Below are 19366 nucleotides of genomic sequence, written 5' to 3'. Positions count from 1 at the left end.
TATCAATGTATGACAAAACCCACTGAAATGTTGTGAAGTAATTAGCCTCCAACTAATAAAAAAAAAAAATAAAAAAAGTTATGACTCAGTGACTAAACTATATTCATGCTATCATATTTTTTTTCATAAACAGAAGAAGAAATATTTAAAAGCTATCTAGCAGAAAACATTAAAAGCATTACTTCTATTTTATGCATATAAGTGGAATCTAGAAAGATGGCACCGATGGATGTATTTGCAGGGCAACAATGAAGCTGCAGATGCAGAGAACAGACCTATGGATATGCGTGGGGTGAGGGGAGGAAGGAGAAGGTGGGAAGAAGGGAGAGAGTACCATGGAAACATATGTACCATATGCAAAATAGATAATTGGTGGGAATTTCCATATGACTTAGGGAACTCAAATCAGGGCTCTGTAACAACTTAGAGGGGTAGGAGAGGGAGGGAGGTAGGAGGGAGGCTCAAAGGGAGGAGATAGATCTATACCTATGGCTGATTCATATTACAGAAACCAATGTGATGTTGTAAAGCAACTATTCTTCAATTAAAATTAAATTTAAAAAGAGGAGGTAGGAAAAGCACAGATCAGAGAGGAGATTGATGGCAGAAGCAGAGATTGCATGTATGAGGCCACAACTCTAATAATACTGTAGCTTTTAGAAGTCAACATAGGAAAGCAGTAAATTCTTTCCTGGAGGCTCTGGGAGAAATCCTGATCCATACTTTTACTTTAGCCCTGTAAGACTCAGTTCAGACTTCTGGCCTCCAGAAATGTGCAATTTTTTTTTTTCTTGTCATTTATTTATTTTTATTTTATTTTTTTTATTAGTTGGAGGCTAATTACTTCACAACATTTCAGTGGGTTTTGTCATACATTGACATAAAGTATATGTGTATATATGTATATGGATATATGTATAGTTTGGGTTTTAGAAAATAAGTTAATATTGTGGAGTTCAGTGTAAATACAAAAAGGATGTTGCTGAAGTAAAGTTTTTAAAAATCACAGCTGAGACATAGTGAAATTCTGAGCTAAAACAGTCTTCAGGGAAATAGAAAAGAAAGTAGACCAACAAAGTATTATTATAGAAAAGTCAGACATGGAATGGAAGCATTTGTGGTTAATTCAGACTTTTTACATTTGTGCTCCTGAAAGTGAGGTTAAAGACATGTGATGCAAAATAATCAATAGCAGCTATTTAAGGGAAACATTTTTTTTTAAATCACTGTAGTCATTTAAGTATGATAATATTTAGAAAGTTTGAAATACAGTTAGCAAAATAGTTAGAAAGTTTGTAATACAGTTAGCATTCTGTACCTGTGGATTCTGGATTCAACAAACCATGGATAATTCAAATAATTCAAGTAATTCAAATAATTTCTCCATTTATATAAGGGACTTGAGAATCTGCAGATTTTGGTACCGACAAGGAGTTGGGAGGATGGTTCTGGAACCAATTCGCTGTGGATACCAAGGAATGACTGAAACTTACTTATTTTTCTGAGCTGAAATTTTTTTCTCTTGGTTAACTGAAATGCAATTGACATACAGCGATATACAAGCGCACACATGCTGTTGCTGCTGCTGCTAAGTCGCCTCAGTCGTGTCCGACTCTGTGCGACCCCATAGACGGCAGCCCACCAGACTCCCCCGTCCTTGGGATTCTCCAGGCAAGAACACTGGAGTGGGTTGCCATTTCCTTCTCCAGTGCATGCAAGTGAAAGGTGAAAGTGAAGCCGCTCAGTCTTGCCCGATTCTTCGCGACCGCATGGACTGCAGCCTACCAGGCTCCTCTGTCCATGGGATCTTCCAGGCAAGAGGACTGGAGTGGTTTGCCATTGCCTTCTCCGAGCACAACATAATGATTTGATTAACATATATTGTGAAATGATTATGTTTTTTTTTAAACATTTTCTCACATAGTTATTAAAAACAAAGAAGAAAAACAATTTTCCTTGTTAGATGATAACGCTTAGGATTTACTTCCTTAGCGACTTCCAGATGTAGCCTACGGTCCTGTTAGTCAGGATGTTGTATATTACATCCTGGTACTTATTTATCTTATAACTAGAAATGCATACTTTTCCACTATCTTCAATTTCTCCTCCTCCTGCTCTGTGCCTGTGTGTCCCTGAGGAACCCCCAAATCCAATCTCTTTTATCTTAAATTTGATTATGTTTTGCTTAGATTCCACATTGGACTTCCGTGGTGGCTCAGTGGCAAAGAATTCACTTGCCAAGCAGGAGACATGGGTTCAATTCCTGGGTCAGGAAGATCCCCTAGAGTTGGAAATGGCAACCCACTCCAGTTTTCTTGCCTGGAAAGTCCCATGGGCAAAGGAGCCTGCCAGGTTACAGTCCATTGTGTCACAAGAGCCAGACATGACTTGGCAACTAAACAAAGATTTCTCATTATGCACTATTCTGTCTGACATTTCTAGCCTAATACACACTTAGGCCCATCCATATTGTTGCATATGGCAAGATTTCCTTCTTATTTTTCTCATTGGAATGTAACTAAAATACAATGTTATATCAGTTTCAGGTGTACAACATAGTGATTTGACACTTAAATGCATTATGAGATGATTATCACAATTAAGCCTAGTTGCTAACTGTAAAGTTAAAGTTATTTTAAAGTTACTTTGACATTTAAAGTTATTGCATCACTGCTGACTATATAGCTTACTCTGTACATTGCATTACTGTGATATATTTATTCTAAAACTGGAAGTCTGTTCATCTTAATCTCCTTCACCCATTTCCCCCATCATACCACTCCATCTTCTCCAGAAACCACCATCTTGTTCTCTGTATCTATAACGCTATCTTTGTTTTGTGGTGTTTGCTCATTTGTTTTTTAGATTCCACATATTAAGTGAAATCACACTGCTCTTATCTTTCCCTGTCCTATTTCACTTAGCATAATACCATCTAGATCTATCCAAGTTGTTTTGAGTGGCAAGATTTCATTTCTTCATTCACTTTCTTAGCTGAGTAATATTCCAGTGTGAGTGTGTGTGTGTGTGTACCTCAACTTTCATCCAATGATATACTCTTAGATTGTTTTCATGTCTTGATTGCTGTAGATGATAATGCTATGAACATAGAGTTGAAGATAACTCCTTGACAGTAGTGGATTCTTCCCTTTGAATATTTTGTTCACTCACTCAGTCGTGTCCAATCCTTTGTGATCCCATAGACAGTAGCATGCCAGGCTTCTTTACCCTATCTCCTGGAGTTTGCTCAAATTCATGTCCTTTGAGTTGATGATGCCATCCAGCCATCTCACCTTCTGTTGCCCCCCTCTCCTGCCCTCAGTCTTTCCCAGCATCAGGGACTTTTCCAATGAGTCGACTCTTCGAATCATTTGGCCAAAGTATTGGAGCTTCAGCATCAGTCCTTCCAATGAATATTCAGGGCTGATTTCTTTTAGGGCTGACTGGTTTGATCTCCTTGCTCTTCACAGGACTCTCAAGAGTCTTTACAGCACCATAGTTCAAAAGCATCAATGATTCAGCTCTCAGCCTTCCTTATGGTCCAACTCTCACATCCATACATGACTACTGGGGAAAACAAAAACAAAAACATAGATTTGACTATATGGACCTTGGATGGCAAAGTGATATCTCTGTTTCTTAATATGCTGTCTAGGTTTATCATAGCTTTTCTTCCAAGAAGCAAGCATCTTTTAGTTTCATGACTGTAGTCACTGTCTGCAGTCATTTTGGAGCCCAAGAAAATAAAGTCTGCCATTGTTTCCATTTTATTTCCCTCTATCTATTTGCCATGAAGTAATGAGATCAGTTTACATGATCTTTGTTTTTTTGAATGTTGAGTTTCAAGCCAGCTTTCACCCAGGCATTAAATTGCTGGATCATCAGTTCAGTTCAGTGGCTCACTCCTGTCAGATTCTTTGTGACCCTATTAACCACAGCACGCCAGGCCTCCCTGTCCATCACCAACTCCCTGAGTCTACTCAAACCCATGTCCATTGAGTAGGTGATGCCATCCAACCATCTCATCCTCTGTCATCCCCTTCTCCTCCTGCCCTCAATCTTTCCCAACATCAGGTCTTTTCAAATGAGTCCGTTCTTCGCATCAGGTAGTCAAAGTATGGGAGTTTCAGCTTCAGCATCAGTCCTTCCAATGAACACCCAGGACTGATCTCCTTTATGATGGACTGGTTGGATCTCCTTGCAGACCAAGGGACTCTCAAGAGTCTTCTCCGACACCACAGCTCAAAAGCATCAATTCTTCGGTGCTCAGCTTTCTTTATAGTCCAACTCTCACATCCATACATGACCACTGGAAAAACCATAGTTTTGACTAGACAGACCTTTGTTGGCAAAGTAATGTCTCTGCTTTTTAATATGCTATCTAGTTTGGTCATAACTTTCCTTCCAAGGAGTAAGCGTCTTTTAATTTCATGGCTGCAATCACTATCTGCAGTGATTTTGGAGCCCAGAAAATTAAAGCCAGCCACTGTTTTCACGGTTTCCCCATCTATTTGCCATGAAGTGATGGGACTCGATGTCATGATCTTAGTTTTCTGAATGTTGAGCTTTAAGCCAACTTTTTCATTCTCCTGTTTTACTTTCATTAAGAGGCTCTTTAGTTCTTCTTCACTTTCTGCCTTAAGGGTGGTGTCATCTGCACATCTAAGGTGATTGATATTTCTCCCGGCAATCTTGATTCCAGCTTGTGCTTCCTCCAGCCCAGCATTGCTCATGATGTACTCTGTATATAAGTTAAATAAACAGGGTGACATACTGTTTTTCCTATTTGAAACCAACCAATCTATTGTTCCAGGTCCAGTTTTAACTTTTGCTTCCTGACCTGCATACAGGTTTCTCAAGAGACAGGTCAGTTGGTCTGGTATGCCCATCACTTTCAGAACTTTCCACAGTTTATTGTGATCCACACAGTCAAAGGCTTTGGCATAATCAATAAAGCAGAAACAGATTTTTTTTTTTTTTTCTGGAACTCTTGCTTTTTCAATGATCCAGCAGAAGTTGGCAATTTGATCTCTGATTCCTCTGCCTTTTCTAAAACCAGCTTGAATATCTGGAAGTTCACGGTTCACATACTGCTGTTGTCTGGCTTGGAGAATTGTAAGCATCACTTTACTAGCGTGTGAGATGAGTGCAATTGTGCAGTAGTTTGAGCATTCTTTAGCATTGCCTTTCTTTGGGATTGGAATGAAAACTGACCCTTTCCAGTCCTGTAGCCACTGCTGAGTTTTCCAAATTTCCTGGCATGTTGAGTGCAGCACTTTCACGGCATCATCGTTCAGGATTTGAAGTAGCTCCACTGGAATTCCATCACCTCCACTAGCTTTGTTCATAGGGATGCTTCCTAAGGTCCACTTGACTTCACATTCTAGCATGTTTGGCTCTAGGGAGTGATCATACCATCGTGATTACCTGGATCGTGAAGATCTTTTTTGTACAGTTCTGTGTATTCTTGCCACCTCTTCTTAATATCTTCTGCTTCTGTTAGGTCCCTACCATTTCTGTCCTTTACTGAGCTCATCTTTGTATGAAATGTTCCCTTGGTATCTCTAATTTTCTTGAGAGATTTCTAGTCTTTCCCATTCTATTGTTTTCCTCTATTTTTTTGCATTTATCACTGAGGAAGGCTTTCTTATCTCTCCTTTCTGTTCTTTGGAACTCTGCATTCAAATGTGGATATCTTTCCTTTTCTCCTTTGATTTTCACTTCCTTCTTTTCACAGCTATTCGTAAGCCTTCCTCAGACAGCCATTTTGTTTTTTTGCATTTCTTTTTCTTGGGGATGGTCTTGATTCCTGTCTACTGTACAATGTCACATACCTCCATCCATAGTTCATCAGGCACTCTATAAGATCTAGTTCCTTAAATCTCACTTCCACTGTATAATCATAAGGGATTTGATTTAGGTCATACCTGAATGGTCTAGTGGTTTTCTCCACTTTCTTCAATTTCAGTCTCAATTTGGTTGGATCATATGGTCGTTGTATTCTCACTTTTTTCAGAAATTCCCATACTGTTTTCCATAATAAATTAATTCTTGATTGGTAACAATATTTAACTATTTTATTTTGAATAAAATAATAGAAATCTATAATCTATTTCATATTAATTGCATATAGAAAATCTAATACCTCCCTCAAAGGCACTGCAGTACCATGTTAAACAATCCCTAAGTACAATGTAATTGCATTAGTATGAAAATCAATGGTGACATATCAATTTAAATTAAAAACATTCTTATCACTAACATATTAGTTAAGTATTCCTTTGATAAAATATAATAGCTAGTAAAGCTAAGGATGTTTCTATATTTCTACTAAGGATAAGATTGTATCATTTTTTATACAGCAACTATGAATTCAAACTGTGAAAGATCTTATAAGACTAAAGTTTTTCCAATTATATTTGCAAGAAACTCTCCCCAAATTGTTATTTCCCATCCCTCCCTCCTGCCAACTCAAACTGCCTAAACAACAGTAGGAGAGCTATTATAGTTTCCTGGCTGCCCCTGCTCCCTGTCCTGTGACTTACATGCCCTCAGGTTCCCAACACCTTCTGAGAATGTGGACAGTGTTCAAGTTTAGGAACAACTGAACTCTAAATAATTTTAATTCTCCCATGTCATAAAGTTTTAATAAAAGACTTTAGATAATGATTTGTTATTATTATTATGTTTAAATTTCCTTTCACAAAGTTCATTATTGGTAGGATAAATTTTGATTTACTTTTTGCAATTCTAGATGAAACAGAAATGTGGACCCTGCTCTTTACCCTTGGTAATGGATAGTCATTGAAAGGATTTGAGCCAGGGAATGGCAATACAGAAACTCTTTCTAAAAGACAATTGACTCTCTGAAGCACAGGTTACATTGAAGAGGATCCAGAAGTCTTCTAGATGATAAAGTAAATAGGGGTTTGATTTGGACTTATGACAGTGGAATGGAAAGAGAGGGACAGTTATATAATGCTTCATGCAGCAGTCTTATAAAAGGATTAGAAATAGAATTTACCTCTAAACTGTTTGAACATCAAACAATTTACAGTTAAAAAAAAAAAAGGAAATTCAGAAAAGGAGAAGAGAACTTTTCCTTTGTGGAATGGTGAGAGTAGGATGTTGATAAGGAAGGAATGATGGAGGGAACCTCTGTTTTAAACTTAAAAGTAAAATCATGTCGGAGATTTCAAGTAAGTCATCAAAATTGAGGGTATGAAGCTTAAAAAGTAGAAATGATGACAGATGAGTATTCATGAATTACCTGCATAAAAAGGATGTGGAATCAAAATATCCCTGAAGGGATTAGGAAGAGTGAGAGAAGGAATGAGAGAGAGGACAGTACAAAGAGCAGGCAGAAATGAGAGAAATAGAGAGATCCCTCTATTGGAAGAAACTTGAATAAAATCCACTATGTCTCACCACATCTAAGTGCCCTCTTTTGTAAGACTCACCATTGTTTTATGCACCATATAGAGGGGGAAATGTGTACCAAATATGTACATTACAGAATCAAAGAAATACAGCATGTTTAGGATACAGCAGGGGGATGGCTAATAGTCTATCATAATTATAAATAAATGCTTTACAATATAGTAATAATTACTAAAAAAAAAAAAAAAAAAAGAAGAAGAAAAAGAAAAAAAAATGATCAAGTATTCTGTAAAACATTGTTTACAATGCTTAGTTCCCTAAGGTGAAAATCTGTGTATATCTGCTATCTGTTTATAGCTGGTGAGTATATATCTATAATAATAAATAAATAAATAAATAAATCATTTGAAGTGAAAGAGTCTGAAACTTTGATGTGTAACTCACCCCAAATCATGGTTGTTGGAAGAACCATACAAGGAAGTTGGGAGAAGGTGGTATACATGTCTATGTTAATTTCCAAAGGAAACTATTTTCATGACGATATTAGAATAAAGGTTTGAACATAAAACAGAAACTGCTAGCCCCTTTCTCCTGTTTGAGACTGACCAAAAGAAAGAAAGAACAGCTTTCTCTGGAGAAAATTTCAAAAACTTAGTGTTATCAGGAGAAAGCAGTGTGAACTTGTGAGAGGTTTCGGTTAGAATTAGAAAGTGAAAGGAGGGTCCAGGAAAAAGTCTAAATATGGAAAAAAAATTATTCACATGGACAGGAGACAGATTTATTTGCTAAAAACTAGCTGAAAAATCTAATGCTATTGGAAAGCTTTTCTGGGACTTACCTGTCATAATTGGTGTTATTTGGAAAGTATTTTGAGAAATAATTCACTAATGGACATCAAGGACTGAATCTACACCATTATCCAAAATAAATAAATAAATAAATCAAACAATGTGAGAACTCTAAATTACATTGCTTTATTCCTATTTATTTATCATAGTACTCAATTGTGTGTGTGTGTTTGTGCATACTCAGTTGTGTCTGGCTCTTTGTAATTCCATGGACTGTAACCCACCATATAATTTTTCTGGCAAGAATATTGGAGAGTTGCCATTTGCAGCTTCAAGGATTTTCCTGACCCAGTGATGAAGTCTGCATTTCTTGTGGCTCTTGCATTGGAAGGTGGATTTTTTATCATAGAGCGAATACTGAATTATTGACACTATTTTGACAAAAAAAAAATAATAAAATGTACAAAACTGCTATACCTCAATCTATGATTTTCTCATGATATGTGGAGACCCAGAGAATAGTAAAATCAACACTGACCTTGTTAGGGAACTTCAGCTTAACAGAAAAAAGAAAGTAATAGCATACCAGATAAACCTCTCGCATCTATTTTCCCTGTCTCTTACTGACTTATAGTAGGAAAATGCATCCCATTCCTTAGTTAAATAATGTCCTCCTAGCAAATAATTTTTTCTTAATGAAAGTTGTCTCAGTGTTAACTATAAGGCAACAGCCTTAGCATTAATGGACCAAATGATAGTTCTACTGGTGGAGCAGTGATGCCTGGTTCTTGGAATGTGAACACTGACTTACTGAAAGTGGTCTCATCAATTCCTACAGTTTATGGAGAAGTTGTTTTTTACCCATTACAGCCAGTTCCTCAAGTACTCTAGGTCTAATAGAGGACTCTGGAATTAGAATACTTGGGTTGAAGAGGTTAATCTGAAAAAATAAAGTGCTAATCACTCGGTCAAGTCCAACTCTTTGTGACCCCACTGGCTGTAGCCCATCAGGCTACATCAGGAATTACCCAGGCAAGAATAGTGGATTGGATACTATTCCCATCTGCAGCGGATCTTCCTGACTCAGGATCTCCTGCATTACAGGCAGATTCTTTACGGTCTGAGCCAACCAGGGAAGCAAGGGGAAAAAAAAAAAAGGAAATCAAACTCCTGATACATAGCGTTTTCTGATTTCTGTGGTGAACATAAACCCAGCATTATGACTGATTTCAAACCACCAACATACTGGCATCCATGGCCCACAAAGTTGAAAAAACTTAGATTGACTCTTGCAAGTTTCCCCAACACGTCACTTCATGCTGATATATCAAGGATATATTATTTAGAAAAAAGAATCCTGGGATTTGTAATGAAAGATATAGACTCTGGTCCTATCTTGACTTTCCACTAATCTTTTAAGTTCTGGTGAACAGGAATTATCCATTTCCTGTTGATTGCCATTCTTCACTTCCTGCTAGGTATGAGGTATTCATCAGAAGGATGGTAGAAATACAGCAGAGTAGCTACTATTGTTATTATTTCCATTTATCACAAAAAATTGAAAGGCATTCAAGGTAGGTAAATAATTAGATTTGAACAATATAATAATAGAGACTAACCTTTAAAATTACCTCTACCTTGACACTTTCATTTTAATTTCAGTTATTTGCACATCTAGGAAAGTAGCTTTAAATGGGTTTTTTCATAGAATTTATAAATGTGAGCACATGGTAAAAGTTGCTCTGCTCCTCTAGGAGTTGGGATGTGTATCAGGTCTATCTCCTTCCCAAGATCTACATCATGGACTATCACAGGAGGTGGAGGATCTTACTCTTTCTATGTACTAAGCACACATATTTGTGGCATTCAAATTTAATGGTGAGATGTGATTAAGAAAAAAAATAAATGTCCACAAAGACTTTTTTTTTTTTTTTGGTAAGTTGAAGCACACTTGTTTTAAGATTCTGTGTTAAAAGAGGTGTTTTAGCCTCTGTTATGCGTAAATTGCAGTAGCCACTAGCTGCATGTGACTATTGGGAAACTGTGACTAGTGTGAATGAGGAAATGAGCTTAAATTACATTTATTTTAAATTAGATTTAAGTATTAATAGCTGCCTGTACCTGTTGCTGCAGTACTGGATAGCACAATTCTAGATCTTAGTAGGAAAAAAAAAAAAGAATTTAAAGACATATATCGATGTCAGTTATGGAAAAACAAAACAAAACAAAACAATATTTAAGCAGTTATCTAACAGTTGTTACTGAATAGACTCAACTTTTTTTCATAACACTAGCTCATCTGTTGTCAGTTGGTTTATGGTTTTATACCCTGTAGAGGTATTTTTTTTTTTTTTTTAAATTTTTATTAGTTGGAGGCTAATTACTTCACAACATTGCAGTGGGTTTTGTCATACATTGACATGAATCAGCCATGGAGTTACATGTATTCCCCATCCCGATCCCGCCTCCCACCTCCCTCTCCACCCGATTCCTCTGGCCCGAGCACTTGTCTCATGCATCCCACCTGGGCTGGTTATGGTTTTATACCCTGTAGAGGTATCTTAGTTCTCAAAAGACAGTAGAATCCTGTATCACTCACAACAAGTGAATCAAAAATGTTAAGGCTAGTCTTAAGGTGGGAAAGTTCTTGACATCTTTTCCTTGAAAAACAAAAACAAAAACATATTTTGAAGGAATAAATAAAATGCACAGAGAAAATAAAATATATGAAAGAGTCCAAAATGATGCCCTTCAATCAAGTGGTTCCACCTAGAAACAAACCCACTAAATCAAGCATAGACAAGGAGAATTCTCAAAGTCCATTGTTCATTCATTGTTATTTTTGGAACGTTCTCAGAATAGTAAAAAAAAAAAAAAAAAAAAAAAGTTGTGAGATTGACTTTTATTACTTCCATTTGTAATGGCTCATCTGAACCGTTTCCAAGATAGTAGATTAATAATATTTTCTCACTCAATTCCTAGGTAATAATATCTAATAGCATTCTATAAAAATAATAGTAAGTATGAGTATTTTTCAGCACCATGCTAGTTAAACTTACAGCAACACTGTGTAAGTAGAAGTCATGACAAGTTTATACAGTATAGCAAAATTAAGGTCACATATAGTAGTTGATAAAATAGAAGAAGCAGGATTCTGAGTGAGTACCACTTGATATAATATTTGTGTTCATAATCACAATTATGTAGAGTTACTCATCATGAAAGAAAGATTAAAATACACTATTTAGAATGATGTTGATATGTGAACTGATGTCTATATGTGCATTGTGAACACAAAAAGAACTAGCCATATATTCTAAACTTCTAAGGATGGTGAATCCAGTTCTTGAAAAGAAGAATTATTTTGAAGGAGTGTATTATTAACAATACTTTTTTAATGACAAGCTTATTTGCACAATAAATTTTTACTAGAAATGAATATTGCTATATGTAATATAATATAGCAACAGTGTACAAAATTTAAAAGAAAAAGTAAGTCAATTCTTTTTTATATTTTTCTCGTACTGAAATTACACAAAAGATCATCATGTAACCAACTGTGTCTAAAAAAACATATTTGGAATTGGCAATTATCTAATGACTAATTAAATTTATGCATTTAATCTAACTTTCCTGAATAAAATAATGGGTTTTCATTATATTTATAGTGAATTATTCAAGCAAAATTAATTCAACATGATTACATTGGATCAATGCAGCAGAAACAAGGGCAGATCTAGAAAGCATAGCAAAATATTTTTAATTGCAAGATATTAATCATCAAAAATAATGACGGATATTTTTGTTGGGAAAGGAATATAGAACTGGTAAGATCTCAAAAGGAGATAAAATAAACCATCGTACCTTATTTTGATATATATGTTTTTGTATCTGTTTCTTAATATTGAAATACAGATTACAGTTTACCATAGAACTGTAGCCCCTCCTAGTTGCTTACGGTTTACATATAAAATGCAATCATGTGTATTATAGGTAGAGAGTCAAGCATTAAAGAAAAATTATAAAGTGGTCTATAAGGAAACAAAAGGAGAGAATTTCAGTTATGTTGTCCCATATATATCCATTAAAAGATGGATATTTTACAGAAAAATTAAATATACCAATTATTATAACATATATTTAATGAATTAAAGACATATAAGCTGCTTAGTTCAGTTCAGTCACTTAATCGTGTCTGACTCTGTGACCTCATGGACAGCAGCACACCAGGTCTCCCTGTCCATCACCAACTCACAAAATTTACCCAAACTCATGTCCATTGAGTGGGTGATGCCATCCAACCACCTCATCCTCTGTGGCCCTCTTCTCTTCCCACTTTCAATCTTTCCCAGCATCAGGGTGTTTTCAAATGAGTCAGCTTTTTGCATCAGGTGGCCAAAGTTTTGGAGTTTCAGCTTCAACATCAGTCTTTCCAATGAATATTCAGGACTGATTTCCTTTAGAATGGACTTGTTTGATCTCCTTGCAGTCCAAGGGACTTTCAAGAGTCTTCTTCAATATAAGTTGCTACTACATATGATATATATATATATATATATATATATATATATATATATATTCAGAGAGAGAGACTTACTACACAGTAGTCCACATTCTTACATGTCTTTTATTTTTACAAAACACTCAAATTCATTTTCCAAAGGAAAATGGAAAATAATAACAGAAATTTTACTGTATCTGCTAGCCTGAAAATAACATATATAATTGCTTTATTCCCATTAAACAGCACCATCCACCCATAGGCAAAGGGATATATGCAGAACTGGCCACCAAATGAAATACTGCCCTTAGGGGCTTCTGGATTCGGCTTTTCAAACATAAGGATTTTATGTGAAAGTTTTAGCAAATCAGCATTAAGTTTGGCAGGAATTTGTTCTGTTTTCTTCTTCTGATAAGTCAGTTCTCAATCTTTACATCAACTTGAGGTTTATATTGATGAGAAACTGGATGAAAAAATGAGAACTTGTTTTTTTATCACCAGTTTGTCCAGAATGTCTTTTTACTAGGGCTATTTCACAAGAGCAAAATCAGCAGGGTATGTTTTTTCCTCCTCCTTGATAATAGCAATATGGGCTCACATAACATGAGGTGTCAGATAGATAAGATCCAAACTTCTATTTAGCTCAAAAACCACATAAAAGTATTTTCACATTTATAGTCTCCAAAAACATGCTAGCTAAGTGACTTTCTTTTCTGTAAAAGAAAACCTGCAGATGTAATAGAAATATAGAAAACCACTATCAGGTAACAAAAAAGAATTCTTGAATTTGAATGTAGTGGTAAAAAGAACTCTTAGAATAAGCCTTGGACAGTCATTGATATAAGTAAATTCATCACTAAACAAAACAAAACAAAAATAATGATATTACTGAGATTTAATTATTTACTTTTTTCTAAAATAGTCTATAAAATTATAAGATTGGGGTGGCAGAGAGTCAGACATGACTGAGTGACTGAACTGAACTGAACTGAAAATAGTGTAAGACAAAGTAATAATTTAGAGCATAAAATGGAGTTTAAGATCATACTTTTATGTGATAGATGAAGTAATTGAAAGAATGCTCCTCAATTAAAATCTCTACCTTTGATATTCTTATTTCTAAAATTATAAAGTTATACCAGCATACGACTCAGCCATAAAAAAGAATGAGATTCTGCCATTTGGAGCATCATTGATGGACATAGAACATATTATGCTTTATGAAATGTCAGACAGAAAAAAACAAGCACTATATTAAATTACTTATATGTAGAATCCGAAGAATAATACAAACAAATGTATATAGCAAAATGGAAACAGACTCACAGATAGAGAAAACAAACTAGTGGTTACCAGAGGGGGAAGGTGGGGGTGGGGGGAAGATAGGGGCATAGGATTAAGAGATACAAACTATTATGCATAAAATATATCAGCAACAAGGAAGTGTACTCCACAGAGGAATGTAGCCATTATCTTGTAACAAGTTTCAGTTTAGTTCAGTCGCTCAGTCGTGTCCGACTGTTTGCGACCCTATGAATCCCAGCACACTAGGCCTCCCTGTCCAACACCAACTCCCAGAGTCCACTCAAACCCATGTCCATGGAGTCAGTGATGCCATCCAACCATCTCATCCTCTGTTGTCCCCTTCTCCTCCTACCCTCAATCTTTCCCAGCATCAGAGTCTTTTCCAATGAGTCAACTCTTCACATGAGGTGGCCAAAGTATTGGAGTTTCAGTTTCAACATCAGTCGTTCAAATGAACACCCAGAACTGATCTCCTTTAGGATGGACTGGTTGGATCTCCTTGCAGTCCAAGGGACTCTCAAGAGTATTCTCCAACACCACAGTTCAAAAGCATCAATTCTTTGGTGCTCAGCTTTCTTTATAGTCCATCTCTCACATCCATACGGAAAAACCACATCCATATGGAAAAACCATAGCCTTGACTAGATGGACCTTTGTTGGCAAAGTAATGTCTCTGCTTTTTAATATGCTATCTAGGTTGGTCATAACTTTCCTTCCAAGGAGTAAGTGTCTTTTAATTTCATGGCTGCAATCACCATCTACAGTAACTTTAGAGCCCCCCAAAATAAAGTCTGACATTGTTTCCACTGTTTCCCCATCTATTTCCCATGAAGCGATGGGACCAGATGCCATGACCTTAGTTTTCTGAATGTTGAACTTTAAGCCAACTTTTTCACTCTCCTCCTTCAGTTTCATTAAGAGTCTTTTTAGTTCCTCTTCACTTTCTGCCATAAGGGTGGTGTCATCTGCATATCTGAGGTTATTGATATTTCTCCCGGCAATCTTGATTCCAGCTTGTGCCTCTTCCAGCCCAGCGTTTCTCATGATGTACTCTGCATATAAGTTAAATAAGCAGGGTGACAATATACAGCCTTAATGTACTCCTTTACCTATTTGGAACCAGTCTATCATTCCCTGTCCAATTCTAACTGTTGCTTCCTGACCTGCATACAGGTTTCTCAAGAGAAAGGTCAGATGGTCTGGTATTTCCATCTCTTTAAGAATTTTCCACAGTTTATTGTGATCCACATGGTGTAACAACATTAAATGGTGCATAATCTGTAAAAATACTGAATAACAATACTTGTATACCTGAAATTACTATAATATTGTATGCCAGCTATTCTTCAATAAAATATATATATATATATATATATATATATATATATTATATATAAATGTCAATGTATGGCAAAAATCATCACAACATTGTAATTATCCTCCAATTAAAATAAATCAATTAATTAAAAAATAAATTAGGGATAACTAAAAAATTAAAATTATATCAATATTCAATTTGTTTAACATGAATGTGAATAAACTTTAATTCTAATCATTCTCACTGTGTGACAGAATTGACAATTAATTACTTGAATTCACTCATTCAAATCATTCATTCACTCATTCAGAAATCATAAAGTTCATAAAGTGTTATATACTTCTGTCTGGTGCAAAGATAAAAGAAAAAGTCCTCGCCTTTCAAGGGGCCCATAGATTAGTGAACAATCTGGACAGCAAAAGTGAGAGAGAGAGAGAAGGGAAATGGCAAAAATTAAAGAAAGACTCATAAAGGACTGAATATAATAAATCTTAAACAGACATAAATGTCTTTAAATTATCCTCTTAGAAGAAGTCAGCTGAAGCAGATTCAAAACAAAATCCCAAACTATGCTACTTTTGCAAAACACATACAAAGCTGCGTGACACAGGAACACGCACGTACACAAACACACACAAAGAAAAGACTAAGCAACGATGCATCAACAATTTTAAATTAAAGCAAGAACAAGTAGTGTTAAAGGTCATTGGGAATTGGTGTGGCTTTTTGGAAAGAAATTGGCTAAATAGAAAGGACATGAATATATTCACTCTATTTTTTAGTTAAAAAGTCTAACCTATAAAAGATATTTTGTTATAAAAAAGCGATAAATGTGAAAGGTAGATATAGGAAAATAAAATCTCATAAAGGGAAGATTACAGAATACCTACCATCAGAAAGTAACAGTTCTATAGTGCTATAATATTATTTGAACATTTGAACTAGTTTATGCATGACTTATGGGCTTCCCAGCTGGTTCTAGTGGTAAAGAATCCAGCTGCCAATGTAGGAGACATAAGAGACGTGGGTATGATCCCTGGGTTGAGAAGATCCCCTGGAGGAGGGCAGGCAAACCACTCCAGTATTCTTGGCTGGAGAATCCCATTGGACAGAGGAGCCTGGCGGGCTACAGTCCACAGGGCTGCAAAGAGTTGGACATGACTGAAGTGACTAAGCGCACAGGAACATGCATGACTTGTGTCATCTTCACACTCATGGTACTATAAAATCCTGCCCCAAGTTGCCTTTTTAATTCTCCTACCCATTGCAGTGTTGGTTAGTGACTATGTTTTTGTCTGTTTGAAGAGCCTTTGCCATTCACACACAGTATGCAAATTTTTCTCATACCATTACCATACCCCAACAGCCATAGATATCCACCTGGGTGGCCCTTCCCCATCTCCATTATGTATATATTTCAAGTTCTCTAAAATCCTGATCAGCCTTAAGTCAGTTCAGTTCAATTGCTCAGTCATGTCCAACTCTTTGCAGCATGCCAGCTCTCCTTGTCCATCACCAACTCTAGGAGTTTACTCAAACTCATGTCCATTGAGTTGGTGATCAAGCTTAAAGTAACAATCAATAAAGTACCTTCCCAGGATTGTAATGGAGCTGGCTTATATTGGCTCAAAGAGTGCTGAATATTAATTTTCTGTAACTTTGTGAGCTGTGGTTGACATAATCCTGGCACACTGAGATAAAAAAAGAAAAAAAAAAAATGAAACTATTCACACCAGGGAAATTAGATAATTATAAATAAGCCCTTTCCTCCTATTTTATTTTATTTTTTTTTTTCCTTTCAGCAGCCACTTGTTAAACACTTACTGGCAAACTATTATATCTTTGCACTTTTAAGCTCTCTTGATTCTTACAGAACACATTGGGCCGCTCACTGTAAATCAGAAGACATCTTTTTGAAGCCTGCTTTCATGACACATTGAAGTAGAAAGCAGTCGCTCAGCAGGACCTCTCAGTATGCCCCATCTGTCTTCTGTGGATAAAATTGACTTGACAGCTTGGTTAAAGAGTAAATCAAATGAACCCATAGCAAATTCATTTGCAAATCATTTATTGAAATATGAAGGGAAATGCTGTAATTACCACTTAACATTTCATTTTAACTTGAATTTAAAATTAAATATTTTAGAGATAACATTGTTTTTAAAATGCTGCTCTAGAAACAAGATTGTCTTGCTAAGTTATGAATGAACACACAGCTCATAAGCCATAGCCTATATCTTTTATACAAAGAAAATTCTTTGCTATTGATTTAAGGATTAAAACAAGCATTTAGAATAAAGTCCTCAACATTGGAATATTAAATCTGAAAACACCAAGGTCACTGGATATTTTTAACCATGGATCTTAAATTCTATGATGAAAATGACTTAGTTTTAAAGTGTGTTTCCTACTTACATAAATTGTAGAATTAGGCATATAAGGAACAATAGAAATTGTATTAATTAATTACTTTTTAAAAAAAAATTTTTCCATGCATCTTGGTATTAAGAACAATAAAACTAGAATGGATTTACTGTGAAACTAATGAGGTTAAACTTTAGGGCACTTCACTTATTCATAGAAGTTGTTTTTTTTTAAACTTTTAATTTTAATTGGAGGCTAATTACTTTACAATACTGTGGTGGTTTTTGCCATACATTGACATGAATCAGCCATGGGTGTACATGTGTCCCCATCCTGAACCCCCTCCCACCTCCCTCCCCATCCCATCCCTCAGGGTCATCCCAGTGCACCCGCCCTGAACACCCTGTCTCATGCATTGAACCTGGATTGATGATCTATTTCACATATGGTAATATACATGTTTCAGTGCTATTCTCTCAAATCATCCCACCCTTGCCTTTTTTAAGGTCTTGTGTCTAAGTTTGTGTTTGTAATTTAGTGTACTTTTCATTAAAGCAGATCCCCAAATCATAAAAGACCAGGCCCTTTCCCAGTTCTGACAGGCTCGTTTATTTTCTACCCTAAGAGTCTTGGTTCAGAGCTCAGGCTGAGTGGCTGGTCTCTGTGCCTTGTTTTCCCAGAGGGTCTCTCTGATGTCTTCCACTGATTCCCTGGATCTAAATCAATCTTCATGTCACAATGTGTCTGCCACAACCCAGAGGCTGGAAGGTAAACAAAATCTTTAAATTTAATCAAGATTCTGGATTCAGGGCCCTTTCAAAAGAAAAATTAAAAAAAAAAAAAAATGAGCATTTCATTGATCTCCAGATTCTTGATGAAGTTGTCAGAAATGAGAAAAACATAGTTTGCAAAGTGTCACACATTTTGTTCAGAGCCCAGGACTCTGTAAAGTGCCTCTGTTTGTAAACTTCCAGTCAGAAAATTGTAGACCCTTTAATCTTGCCTTTTCTTGTTTTGAATCATTAAAGAAAGATTCCAAGTGCTTACGATGGATTTCCCCTGTAGCAGTAAAATTTGAACTACTAATGACAATAGACTGACTGGTTCTTTTTGTCGTATTGTTTTTCAGTAGCCAAGTCATGTCTGACTCTTTTGCAGCACGCCAGTCTTCCCTGACCATCACTATCTCCCTGAGTTTGCTCAAACTCATGTCCATTGAATCACCAATGCCATCCATCCATCTCATCTCTGTCACCCCCTTATGCTCTTGGCCTCAATCTTTCCCAGCATCAGGGTCTTTTCCAACGAGTCAGTTCTTCACATCAGGTGGCCAAAGTATTGGAGCTTCATCTTCACCATCAGTCCTTCCAATGAATATTCCTTTAGGATTGATTTCCTTTAGAACTGACTGCTTTGATCTCCTTGCTGTCCAAGGGACTCTCAAGAGTATTTTCTAGCACCACAGTTCAAAAGTATCAGTTCTTCAGCATTCAACCTACTTTATGATACAACTCTCATATCCATACATGACTAGTGGAAAAACCATAGCTTTGATTATACAGACCTTTGCTGGCAAACTAATGTCTCTGCTTTTTAATATACTGTCTAGGTTTGTAATAGATAATCTTCCAAGGATCAAGTGGCTTTTAATTTCATAGCTGCAGTTACCATCAGCATTGATTTTGGAGCCAAAGAAAATGAAATATGAAA

This window comes from Dama dama, chromosome 28 (genome assembly GCF_033118175.1).
Source record: "Dama dama isolate Ldn47 chromosome 28, ASM3311817v1, whole genome shotgun sequence".
In the NCBI taxonomy this organism is placed as follows: domain Eukaryota; kingdom Metazoa; phylum Chordata; class Mammalia; order Artiodactyla; family Cervidae; genus Dama; species Dama dama.
Note: the sequence above shows the minus strand (reverse complement) of the source record.